The sequence below is a fragment of the Martes martes genome (genome assembly GCF_963455335.1).
Source record: "Martes martes genome assembly, chromosome: 5".
NCBI lineage: Eukaryota > Metazoa > Chordata > Mammalia > Carnivora > Mustelidae > Martes > Martes martes.
Genome location: NC_137892.1, coordinates 9,419,149 through 9,432,019, shown reverse-complemented (window position 1 = coordinate 9,432,019; position 12,871 = coordinate 9,419,149). Strand labels below are relative to the sequence as shown.

General features: G+C 33.6%; 1 protein-coding gene across 1 annotated transcript in view; it reads right to left on the bottom strand.

Moving 5' to 3' along the window:
- The window catches only part of LOC308342655 (butyrophilin subfamily 1 member A1-like), a gene marked incomplete at its 3' end in the record, with an annotated part of 136,300 nt that overhangs the window by 52,182 nt on the left and 71,247 nt on the right, over positions 1-12,871 (bottom strand). The gene's annotated exons all lie outside the window — the stretch shown is intronic.

Sequence of the window (12,871 nt, the reverse complement as noted above, 5' to 3'; positions counted from 1 at the left end):
ACAAACCTAAAGAACAAGAGGACAACCACCGCAGAGGCTCATAAAACTGAAAAAAAAAAAAAAAATCCCAACGTCAGGGGAAAACAATATATTAAGTTCCCCCTATTGCCCCCAAACCTGAATATATATCATAGATGCAAGTTTTTTTTTTCTTTTCCCCCTTTTTAAAAATTTGTTCTCATGACTCTTGTTCTTTTAATATTTCTAACCTACTTACCATTAGAACTAGAGTTTTAATACAACATATTTCATAATAACTTTTTAACTTGAACTTTTTAAATACATATACCCGTGTTTCTTTTTCTTTTCTTTTTTCTTTTTTCTTTTTTCTTTTTCTTTTTTTCCATATGGAAAAAAGGATTACCTTGACTCTTATATCTATATGCATATAAAAAAAGAAATATATATATATACATATATGTGTATATATGTGTGTGTGTATATGTATATACATATATATGTGTGTATATATACATATATGTGTATATATGTATATGCATATGTATGTGTATATGTGTATATGCATGTATATATACACACATATACATGTGTGTATATGCATATCTATGTATACATGTATACATGTATACATATACATACATATATACATATACATGTATATGTATATATACATATACATACATACATATACATGTATATACATATATATACATGTATACATATGTATACATATGGGAAGGTGGTTATATCTTTGATGTGGGTGAAGAAGGTGATTCCAGATCTTCCTATGTGTATATTGTTTACTTTCTGAAAGGACTCAACATATATATACATGTATACATATACATATACATACACATGTATACATATGTATACATGTGTATATATGTATATGCATGTATAATATATGTATGTATGTATATGTATATATACATCTATATGTATAGATGTATACATCTATACATATAGATGTATATATATGTATACATATGTATATGTATGTATTATATATGTATGCATGTATATGTATATATACATATGCATGTGTATGTATATATGTGTATATGTGTATGTATATGTATATGTATATATACATATATGTGTCTACATATACATACATATATACACATATATACATACACATGCATATGTATATATACATATACATGCATGCATATATATGTATATATATGTCTACATATACATACATATATACACATATATACATGTATACATACATATACACACACACACACACATGTTTTTTTAAATCCCTGTATCTCTGGAAAATTGAGTCCTTTCAGAAAGTTAACAATATACACATAGGAAGATCTGGAATCACCTTCTTCACCCACATCAAAGATATAACCACCTTCCCATTTTATTTTTCTATCAGTGTTTCTGTGTATTTGTTTTTCTTCTGGTTTTATATCAATTTTATTCTTGGGATTCATTTTGCCCAGGTTCTTTTTTTCTTGTCATTTACTTCTGTCATTATTTTGTTTGTTCGTTTTTGTATATGTACCTCATAAATCTTATTTTTGGGGGTCATTTAAGTGGGGTGTTCTTTTTTTCTTCTTTCTCTCTTTCTCTTTTTTCGTTTTTTCTTCCATTTTAGTAGTGACTTCTGATTGCTCTGGAACATTCCAGAGTGTAACTTGCATGGGGCATCATTGGTATATTCAGCTATACATCCCCTCAATCACCTGTCACCAAAATGACTAGGAGGAGGAACATCAAACAAGGGAAAAATTCAGAGACTGTGTCCATTCCCACAGAGCTATTGGATATGGACATAACAGTATGTCAGAAAAGGAATTCAGGGTAACAATTATCCAGGCAATACCTAGATTGGAGAAAACTCTTAGTGACAACATAGAAACTCAAAGGGCAGAAGTGAGGGCTGATCTGGCAAAAGTTAAAAGTGCTATCAATGAGATCGAAACTAATCTAAATACTATAACAGCTAGGGTAACTGAGGCAGATGATCACATTGGTGATCTAGAAGAAAAACTAATAGAGAAGAAGGATCAGGAGGAGGCCTGTAACAAGCAGTTTAGAAACCATGAAATAGAAATAGGGAAATATATTTCACCATGAAATGTTTCAATGTCAGATTTATTGGGATTCCTGAGTGGGTGGAGAAAGAGATAAGACTAGAAGATACAGTTTAACAAATTCTGAATGAAAATTTCCCCAATCTGAGGAATGCAACAAGGTTCATGTCTTAGAGGGAGAAAGGATACCCCTCAAGGTCAATGAACCTAGAAAGGCCTCCAGACACTTGATTGTGAAATTCACGAATCATAATTTTAGACACTAGGTCCTAAGGACTGCTAGGAGGAAGAGATTCCTTATGTACAAAGGAAGGTCCATTAGAGTAATGTCAGATCCGTCCACAGAAACCTGGCAAGCCAGAAAGGGCTTTCAAGACATATTCAGGGTACTAAATGAGAAGAACATGCAGCCAAGAATACTTTATCCAGCAAGGCTGACATTCAGATTGGATGGAAGATACAGTTTTCAAGACCAGCAAGTTTTAAAAGAGGTTGTAACCACCAAGCTGTCACTACAAGAAATATTGGGGGGGGTCTATAAAATAAGAAAGAACCCAAGAGTGACATAGAACAGATATTTACAAAGACAATCTATAGAAATAAAGACTTCACAGGCAAAATGATGTCAATAAAAATTTATCTTTCAATAACCACTCTCAACGTAAATGTCCCAAATGCTCCCATAAAGTGGCACAGGGTTGCAGAGTGGATAAAATGACAGGAAATATCCATATGCTGTCTACAAGAGACACATTTGGAACCTAAAGATACATCCAGCCTGAAAGTGAGGGGATGGAGAAGCATCTTTCATGCCAATAATTCTAAAAATAAAGCTGGGGTAGGGATTCTCATATCAGATCAATTAGATTTCAAGTTAAAGACTGTAGTAAGAGATACAGAAGCACACTATATTACTCTTAGAGGCTCTATTCATCAAGAAGATCCTACAGTTGTAAATATTTATGTCCCCTATATAGGAGCAGCTAACTACATAAGCCAACTGTTAATTTAAAAAAAATTATATTGACATGAACATATTAATAGTAGGGGATCTTAACATCCCATGCTCAGTAATAGATGGATCATCCAAGCAGAAAATTAATAAAGAAACAAGAGTTTGAGTGACACATTTGACGAGTGGACCTCATAGGTATATAGAGAACATTCTACCCTAAAACAAGAGAATGCTCATTCTTTGTGAACACACATGGAAATTTCTCCACAATACACCACATTCTAGGTCACGAATCAGGGTTCAACTGGTACAAAAAGATCGATATTATTCCCTGCATATTCTCAGACCACAATGCTTTAAAACTGGAACTCAACCACAAGAATATGTTTGGAAGGAATTCAAACACTTGGAAGCTAAAGACTACCTTGCTCATGAATATTTGGATCAAGAAGGGAATCATTGAAGAACTTAAACAGTTTATGGAAACCAAAGAGAATGAAGACACATCAGTCCAAAACCTATGAGATATGGCAACGTTGGTGCGAAAGGGGAAATACATAGCCATCCCTGCCTCACTGAAACATTTGAAAAATCCAGAATACACCAGCTCCCTTTACATCTTAAAGAACTGGAAAAACAGCAACAAATTATGCCCACCATATGCACAAAGAGGGAAATTATGAAGACTAGAGCAGAAATTAGTGAGGTAGAAACTAGAGATACAATAGAACACATAAACAAAATTAGAAGCTGGTTCATTGAAAGATTTAATAAGATTGGTAAACCACTGACCAAACTAATCCAAAAGAAATGAGAAAGGACCCAAATTATAAAATGATAAATGAAAGGGGAGAGATAATGACTAATACCAAGGAAATAGAAACAATCATTAGAAATTATTATCATTAGCTGTATGCCAGTAAGTTAAGGAACCTAGAAGAAATGGATGCATTCCTGGAAAACTATAAACTTCCAAGACTGAAACAGGAAGAAATTGACAACTTGAATAGACCAGTATCTAATAATGAGATTGAAGCAGTGATCAAAAACCTCTCCAAAAAACAAGTGCCCTGGACCCGACGAATTCCCTGGAGTATTTTACCAAAGAATCAACCTATTCCCCTGAAGCTGTTTCAAAAACTAGAAACTGAAGGAAAAATTCCAGACTCTTTCTATGAAGCCAGAATTAACCTGATCCCCAACATGAGCAAAGACCCCCTCAAAAAGGAGAATTTCATACCAATATCCCTGATGAATATGTATTCCAAGATTCTCAACAAGATCCTAGCAAATAGGATCCAACAGTACATTAAAACAATTATCCACCATGACCAGGTGGGATTTATCCCTGGGATACAAGGGTGGTTTGACATTCACAAATCAATCAATTTGATAGAACAAATCAATAAGAGAAGAGAGAAGAACCACATGATCCTCTCAATTGTTAAAGAGAAAGCATTTGACAAAATACAGCATATATTCCTGATTAAAACTCTTCAAAGTATAGGGATAGAGGGAATATTCCTCAAATTCATAAAATCTATGAAAAACCCACAACAAATATCATTCTCAATGGGGAAAAGCTGACAGCCTTCCCTTTGAGATTTGGAACAGGACAAGGATGTCCACTCTCACCACTGTTGTTCAACATAGTACTGGAAGTCCAAGCAACAGTAATCAGACAACAAAAATAAATAAAATGTATTCAAATTGGCAAAGAAGAAGACAAACTCTTCTATCTTCACAGATGACATATTTCTTGATATGGAAAACCCAAATGACTCCACCCCCCAAACTACTAGAACTTATGCAGCAGTTCAGTAATGTGGCAGGATACAAAATCAAGGCACAGAAATCAGTTGCTTCCTTATACACTAACAATGAAAATATTCAATGGGAAATTATAGAATTGATTCCATTTACTATAGCACCAAGAACCATAAGATACCTGTGAATAAACCTATGCAAAGAGGTAAAGGATATGTTCTCGAGGAACTACAGAACTTTCATGAAATATATTGAAGAAGACACAAAGATGGAAAAGTATTCCATGCTCATGGATCAGAAAAATCAACATCATTAAAATGTCTATACAGCCTAGAGCAATCTATACTTTTAATGCCATTTCTTTCAACATTCCACTGGCATTTTTCAAAGTGCTAGAATAAATGATCCTAAATTTTGTATGGAACCAAAAGAGACTGAGAATTGCTAAGAAAACATTGAAAAGGAAAAACAAAACTGGAGGCATCCCGTTGCCTCATTTCAAGCCTTACTACAAATCTGTAGTCATGAAGACGGTACTGGCACAAAAACAGACACAGACCAGTGGAACAGAATAGAGAGTCCAGGACCGGACCCACAACTCTTTTGTCAAATAATCTTCAACAAAGCAAGAAAGAATATCCAGTGGAAAAAAGACAGTCTCTTCAATAAATGGTGCTGGGGAAATCGGACATCTATGTATAAAAGAGCGGAACTCCACAATTCTCTTACACCATACACTAAGATAAACTCAAAATGGATAAAAGACTTCAACATGAGTCAGTAATTTATCAAAATCCTGGAAGAGAACATAGGCAGTAACTTCTTCGACATTGGCTACAGCAACTTCTGTCAAGACATGTCTCTAAAGGCAAGGGAAATAAAAGTGAAAATGAACTTTTAACTCATCAAATAAAAATCTTCTTCACAGCAAAGAAAACAGTCAACAAAACAAAGAGGTCACCCACAGAATGGGAGAAGTTAATTGCAGATGACACTACAGACAAAAGGCTGATATCAAAAATCTATAAAGAACTCAAACTCAGCACTCAAAAAACAGATAATCACGTCAAAAAATGGGCAGAAGACGTGAACAGTCACTTCTCCAAAGAAGACATACAAATGGTTAACAGACACATGAAAAAATGATCATCATCATTAGCCATCAGGGAAATTCCAATCAAAACCACATTGAGTTACTGCCTTACATTTTGCCAGTTAGAATGGCAAAGTTTAACAAGGCAGGAAGCAACAAATGTTGGAGAGGATGTAGAGAAAAGAAAACCCTCTCACATTGTTGGTGGGAATGCAATTTGGTGCAGCTATTTTAGAAAACAGTGTGGAGATTAAAAAAAAAAATAGAGTGTCCCTAAGACCCTGCAATTGCACTACTGGGTATTTACCCAAAGATACAGAGGTAGTGAAATGAAGGGCTATTTGTGCCCCAATGTTCATAGCAGAATTGCCCATGGTTTCCAAACTGTGGAAAGAGCCAAGATGCCCTTCAACAGGCAAATGGATAAAGAAGATATGGTCCATATATTCAATAGAATACTATGCCTCCATCAGAAAGGATCAATACCAACTTTTGTATCAACATGGATAGGACTAGAGGAGATTATGCTGAGTGAAATAAGTCAGACAGAGTCAAATATTGTATGGTTTCACTTGCTTGTGTAGCATAAGGAACAACATGGAGTCTATTAGGAGAAGGAAAAGAAAAGCGAATTGGGGGAAATCAGAGGGGGAGACAAACCATGAACCTCTGTGGCCTCTGAGAAACAAACTGAGGGTTTGGGAAGGGAGTTGGGTGGAAGAATAGGTGAGCCTTGTGGTGGGTATTAAGGAGGGCATGTATTGCATGGAGTACTTGGTGTTGTACCTAAACAATGAATCTTGGAACACTGAAAAAATTAAATTAAATTTAAAAATGCACATAAAGTAAATCCCAAATTATCCTCTAAAAGAGTTTCACCAATTTACATGTCTATCAGTGTAATAATATTTCTCTTCATGGAATTGTGAACAATGGATATATGTATAAAACCAGCTAATGTGTGAAAAGTGTTATTTACTTATTATTTTATTTTAATATTCCTAATTGCCAGTGAAATTTTCTTGAAGGATGAAAATTTTTCCAACCTTCTCAACAAGTTCTGTAAGCTGTAGTATTTTTGTTGAGATTTGTATCATTATTCTCAAAATCCAAACATTATGAAAAAAGAATAAAATCTTACTATTTGCAATGACATGGATGAAGCTAGAGAGTATTTTGATAAGTGAAATAATTTAGTCAGCAAACTCAAATGCCATGTGATTTCACTCATGTGGAAATTCGTATTAATATATAGTGCATTATTTGTTTCAGAGGTATAGGTCTGTGAATCATTAGTCTTACACAATTCACAGCTCATCATATGTGGAAGTTAAGAAACAAAAAAATGGACACAGTGGGGGAAAAGAGAAGCAGACCTGGAAACAGACTCAACTATAGAGAAGAAACTGAGAGTTACTGGAAGGGTTGTGAATAGAAGGATGGTTAAATGCACTATGGGTATTAAGGAATACACTTGTGATGAGCTCTGGGTGTTGTATATAAGTTATGAATCACTAAATTCTACACCTATAACCAATATTACACTGCGTGTTAACTAACTGGAATTTAAATAAACCTTGAAGGAAAAAAATGATTGTAGCAAGTTACAAATTAAAGCATTACAAAATGATAAAGGGATGTGTCAACATCCCAACAACAAAAGGATGTAAAAAATTATAAATATGCACTCAATATTGGAGCACCACAATACATAAGCTAAATATTGCCATTTATAAACAGAGAAATAAATAGTAATACAGTAATAGTAGGGAACATTAGTACCCCACTTACCTCAATGGATCAATCAGTTGGGCAGAAAATGTCTTTGAATGACACATTAAAACCAGATGGATTGAACAGATTTATACAGAACAATATATCCAAAAATAATCAAATACACGTTCTTTTAGAATGCACAAAGAATATTCTCCACATTATAACACACTTTAGACCAAAAACAAAACAAAACAAAACAAACTCTCAATAAATTTAGGAAGACTGCAAGCATATCAAGCATTTTTTAAAACCAAAACAGTATGAACTTAAAAATCAATTACAAGAAAAAAAATCAATTACAAGAAAAAAAAAACACTGGGAAAACACAAGCGTGAGGAGGCTAAACAACGTTCTATTAAACAACAAATGGGTCATCAAAGAAATGAAAGAGGAAACAAGAACATACATGGAGACAAATGAAAATGAAATCTTTGGGATGGAGCAAAAGGAGTTCTAAGAGGAAAATTTATACTTACAGATGCCTTTATCAAGAATCAAGAAATCTCTTACAAACGATCTAAACATTCACCTAAAAGAACTAGAAAAAAGAAGAAATGAAGCCCAAAGTTACTAGAAGGAAGAAAATAATAATAAAAAAACAAGGTAGAAATAAATAAAATAGAGACAAGTAAATATAAAAGATCAATAAATCCAAGAACTTTGAAAAGATAAACAAAATTAATAAATCTTTAATCCTACTCATCAAGAAACAAGCAAACCCAAGGACCCAAACAAATGACATCAAAAAGAAAGAGAAGGAAAAAAAATATCACCACAGGGGGAAAAAGATTATAATAGTCCCTTATGAAAAAAATACATGAATAAATTGAACAAATTAGAAGAAATGGTTAAATTCCTAAAAACATACAGTCTTCCAAAGCTGAATCAGAAAGAACAGAATATATGAACAGTCCAATTCTGAATAAAAAATATTGAATTGATTATCACAAATCTCTTCTCATGAAAAAAAGGATAAAATGGATTCACAAGTGAATTTCACAAAAATTTTTAAAGAGTGAATACTGATTCTGCTCAAACTACTCTAAAAAATATAAGAGAAAGAAATTTTCCAAATACCTTCCTTGAGGCCAGCTTTTCCTTGATACCAAAACCAAAGACACTAAAGCAAAACCAAACTAAACCAAAGTAGGCCAATATTCCTGATGAACATAGATGCAAATCCTCAAGAAAATATTAGCACAACACATTCAACAATACTTTAAAAAAATTCAAAATTCTTCATGGTCAATGTGGGTTTCTTCTGGGGATACAAGGATGGTTCAGTATCCATAAATCAATCAACATGATACACCACATTAATAAAGGATAAAAATTATATAATCATCTCCATGGAGGCAGAAAGAAATGACATGATATGTTTCATGATAAACACTCTTAACAAAGTGCGTTTAGAGGGAACACATATCAATATAACAAATATCATATTGACAAACTCACAGTTAACATTATATATTATGGTGAAAAATTGAGAGTTTTCTTCTAAGAACTTGAACACAAGAATATCCACTCTGCCAACTTTCATTCAAAGATTTCTGGAAATCCTAGCCACACCAATCAGACAATGCAAAGAAATAACATATAATAAAACACTAAGAACTCCACCAAAAAACTATTAGAAGTAATAAATCAATTCAGTGAATTTTCATGTACAAAACTAATACACAGAAATCATGTGTTCCTCTATTTACTAATATTAGGGCAGCAGAAAACACGAGCTTTTAAAAAATCCTATTTAAAATTGCACACACACACACACACACACACACACACACACACACATAACCAGACTTCACTAAGGAAGTAAATGACCTATGCTCTGAAAATTATAAAGTATTGATTAAAATAATTTAGAAGACTGAAACAAATAAAAAGATATTCCATACTCCTGGATGGGAGAATTAACATTGTTGAAATATCCATGTAAACCAAATCACGCTACATAGTCAGTGCAATCCCTATCCAAACACCAACAATGGCTTTCTCATAACTAAGACAAATAATTGTAAAATATATATGGAACCACAAAAGACCTTGAATATCCAAAGCAATGTTGAGAAAGAACAAAGCTGAATATATCCCAAACCCAGATTTCATAATACACCACAATGGCATAATAATTAAAGAAGTATGTTCCTGGCATAAATATAGACACCAGATCAATGGAACTAAATAGAGAGTATAGAAATAAACCCATGCTTGGATGGTCATTTAATCTATGACAAAGGAAGCAAGCATATACACGGGGGAAAAAAATCCTCTTTAGTAAATGGTCCTAGTTTAACTGGATAACTGCATGCAAAGAAATGAAAGCGACTCACTTTCTTACACCATACACAGAAATAAAAATGTTTTAAAGACCTAAATCTGAAATCTGAAACCATAACGCTTCTGGAAGAAAACAGGCAAAAATCCCTTTGACATTGATCTTAGCAACAAATTTATGCATATGTTAGCTGAGGCAAGGGAAACATAAGCAAAATTAAACTACTGGAACTACACCAAAACAAAAAAAAATAAATAAAAATTTAGAATTTAAAACTTAAAAAATAAATTAAAAATAAAGCTTTCCACAGTGAAGGGAACTATCAGCAAAGTAATGGGCAACCCATTGAATAAGAGTTTATTATCCAAAATATATAAAATACAACTCAACACCAAAAATAAAAGGAAAATAAAGGGGAGAAAAGTAATTCATTAGAAAATGAGCAGAGGACCTGATCAGACAATTTTTTTTAAAATGCTATACAGATGGCCAACAGACAAAAATAAAAATGATCAACATCACTAATCATCAGTGAAATTCAAATCAAAACCATGAGATGTCTTCTAATGCTGGTCATGATGGCTAGTATTAAAAAGATAATAAGTATAGGGGCACCTGGCTAGTTTAGTTGGTTAAGTGCCCCACTCTTCATTATGGCTCAGGTCATGATCTCAGGGTCTTGAGATTGAGTCCCCAGTGGGACTCCAGGCTCTGAAGGGAGTCTGCTTGGGATTTCTTTCTTTCCCCAAGCCCTCTACCTCACCCCCTTCTCTCTCTGAAATGCATAAAATAAATCTTTATTTAAAAAAAAGATAAAACATTCTAAGTGTTAGCAAGGATGTGAAGAAACAGAACCTTCACATACTGTTGGTGGGAATCTAAATTAATGCAACCACTGTGAAAAACAGCAGGAAGATTATTTAGGAAATTAAAACTAGTCAAATTACCAATCCCACTACTGGGTATTTACTCCCCCCCAAAATGGAGTCACAAATTCATAAACATATATGCTCCACATTGTTTATTGCAGTGTTATTTACAATATCTAAGATATGGAATCAACTTAAATGTCCTTGCACAGATGTATGAATAGATAATACGTGTGAATAATATAATTCATCCAAAGAATGAAAGATATTGCCATTTACATGAACATGGATGAACCTAGAAGATATTAGGTTGAGATTTCAGAAAAACAACAACAACAACAACAACATATGGTTGTACTTTTATGTGGAAGGTTAAAAACAAAACAGATAAAGCAGAACCAGACTCATAAATACAGAGAACACCCTGGTGGTTGCAGGAGTGTGGAGTGAAGGGGTGAAAAGGAGCGTGAGGTGCAGGCTTCCAGTTATGAAATGAATTAACCTTTTAGATGAAAGATGTAACATCTTCCATATTGTAATAGTTGTGTAGTGAGAGATGGTAGCTACACTTGTGTTGAACAAAGAAAGCATAATATATAGTTGTGGAATCATGATGTTGTACATCTGAAATAAAAATAATCTTGGTTATCAATTATTCTATTTTTATTAAGCTTTCCATTTTAATTCCAGTATAGTCAAAGATGGAATTGGTTAATTGATAATGAGCAGTGACACTAGAATTCCAAATTTAGGTAAATTTTCCAAATAATTAGCCATTTAGTCATTTTTTTCCAACAATGCCCAATAATGTCCTTATGTTTTGATGCACTATGCTCTAGCTAATAAATACTATTTTTATGGCTCAAAAAAGATATTTCCCACAATTTTAGAAAAAAATATGTTTTTAAGGAGGGCCTAGGTGTCTAAACTAGTTAGATTTCCAACTCTTAATTTTGGCTCAGTGATGATCTCAGGGTCCTGAGATTGAGCCCTGGGTTGGGCTCTACACTCACCATGGAGTCTGCTGGAGATTGTCTCTCACTACCCTTTCTCCCCTGTGCCCCTCCTCCCACTCAAAGCACTATCAATCAATCAATCAATCAATCAGTCAGTCTTAACAAAACTAAAGAGATCTTTTTCATATTGACTAAGTAGGCACTATGGGACATTTTGAGAAGTATCTATGTCATACATAAACTTTGTGGCACGAAATATATAAATTGCATGAAATGGCAAGTGATGAGAGTAAACTTTAACCCAGTTCTTCAGACTATGGGTTTTTATCGTTGTTTGTTTCCTTACATTTACCTTTGATTACTATCTTGATTCTTTTCAGCACTAATTGAAGTAATTATGTTGGCAGGGATGTACCCCAGAAGATACTGGAAATTAAATCAATGGAGAACAAAACTAAATGCAAATCCATCTTAGTTCTACAAGAATAGCTACATATAGCTGTCTACAGCACCAACATTAGTTCTGAAGAAAACATCTGCTTTTGCTGCTGCTGTTCTAATTTTATTTATTTGTTTGTTTATTTATTCCTGGAGAAAGCATTTATTTAAAGATCCCATTGTACACATTGAAAAGTGAAGCACAGAAGTGTCATAGACAGTGAGTAGCCAGTTCTGCCTAGAAAAAAGTTACCAAGTTAAAGTACAGAGAAACAGACTATCTTATAAGACATCTCCTGCTCCCCTAGAGAATGGAGAAAGGCAATTATAGGCATTTTTGGTGAGGGTAAAGAGTCTAATGTGTTAATACATCCTTGCTTATGCTAATGATGAAGTGTTATGAATATTGTTCTAACCTCCATAACCCCCCAAAATATTAAAGAACACCTGGAATCTGATATCAGAAAATGGCATCCCAATGCTAAACTAAGACTACACTTCACAAATTATGTCATAGAGAATTTACTATCTCTGGGTACGTAAAGAAGAACATAAAAAGCTAACAAATAAATAATCTAGATTCTCGACCTTCAAATTTAAGGGTCAGATCACAAACCAAGTGTATTTTTTAAAATTTTCTTCTTGATGGAATAATTGACATTGACCAGACCACCTCAATTATCTTACAAACATGCAGAGCCGTGAGTGTATAGAT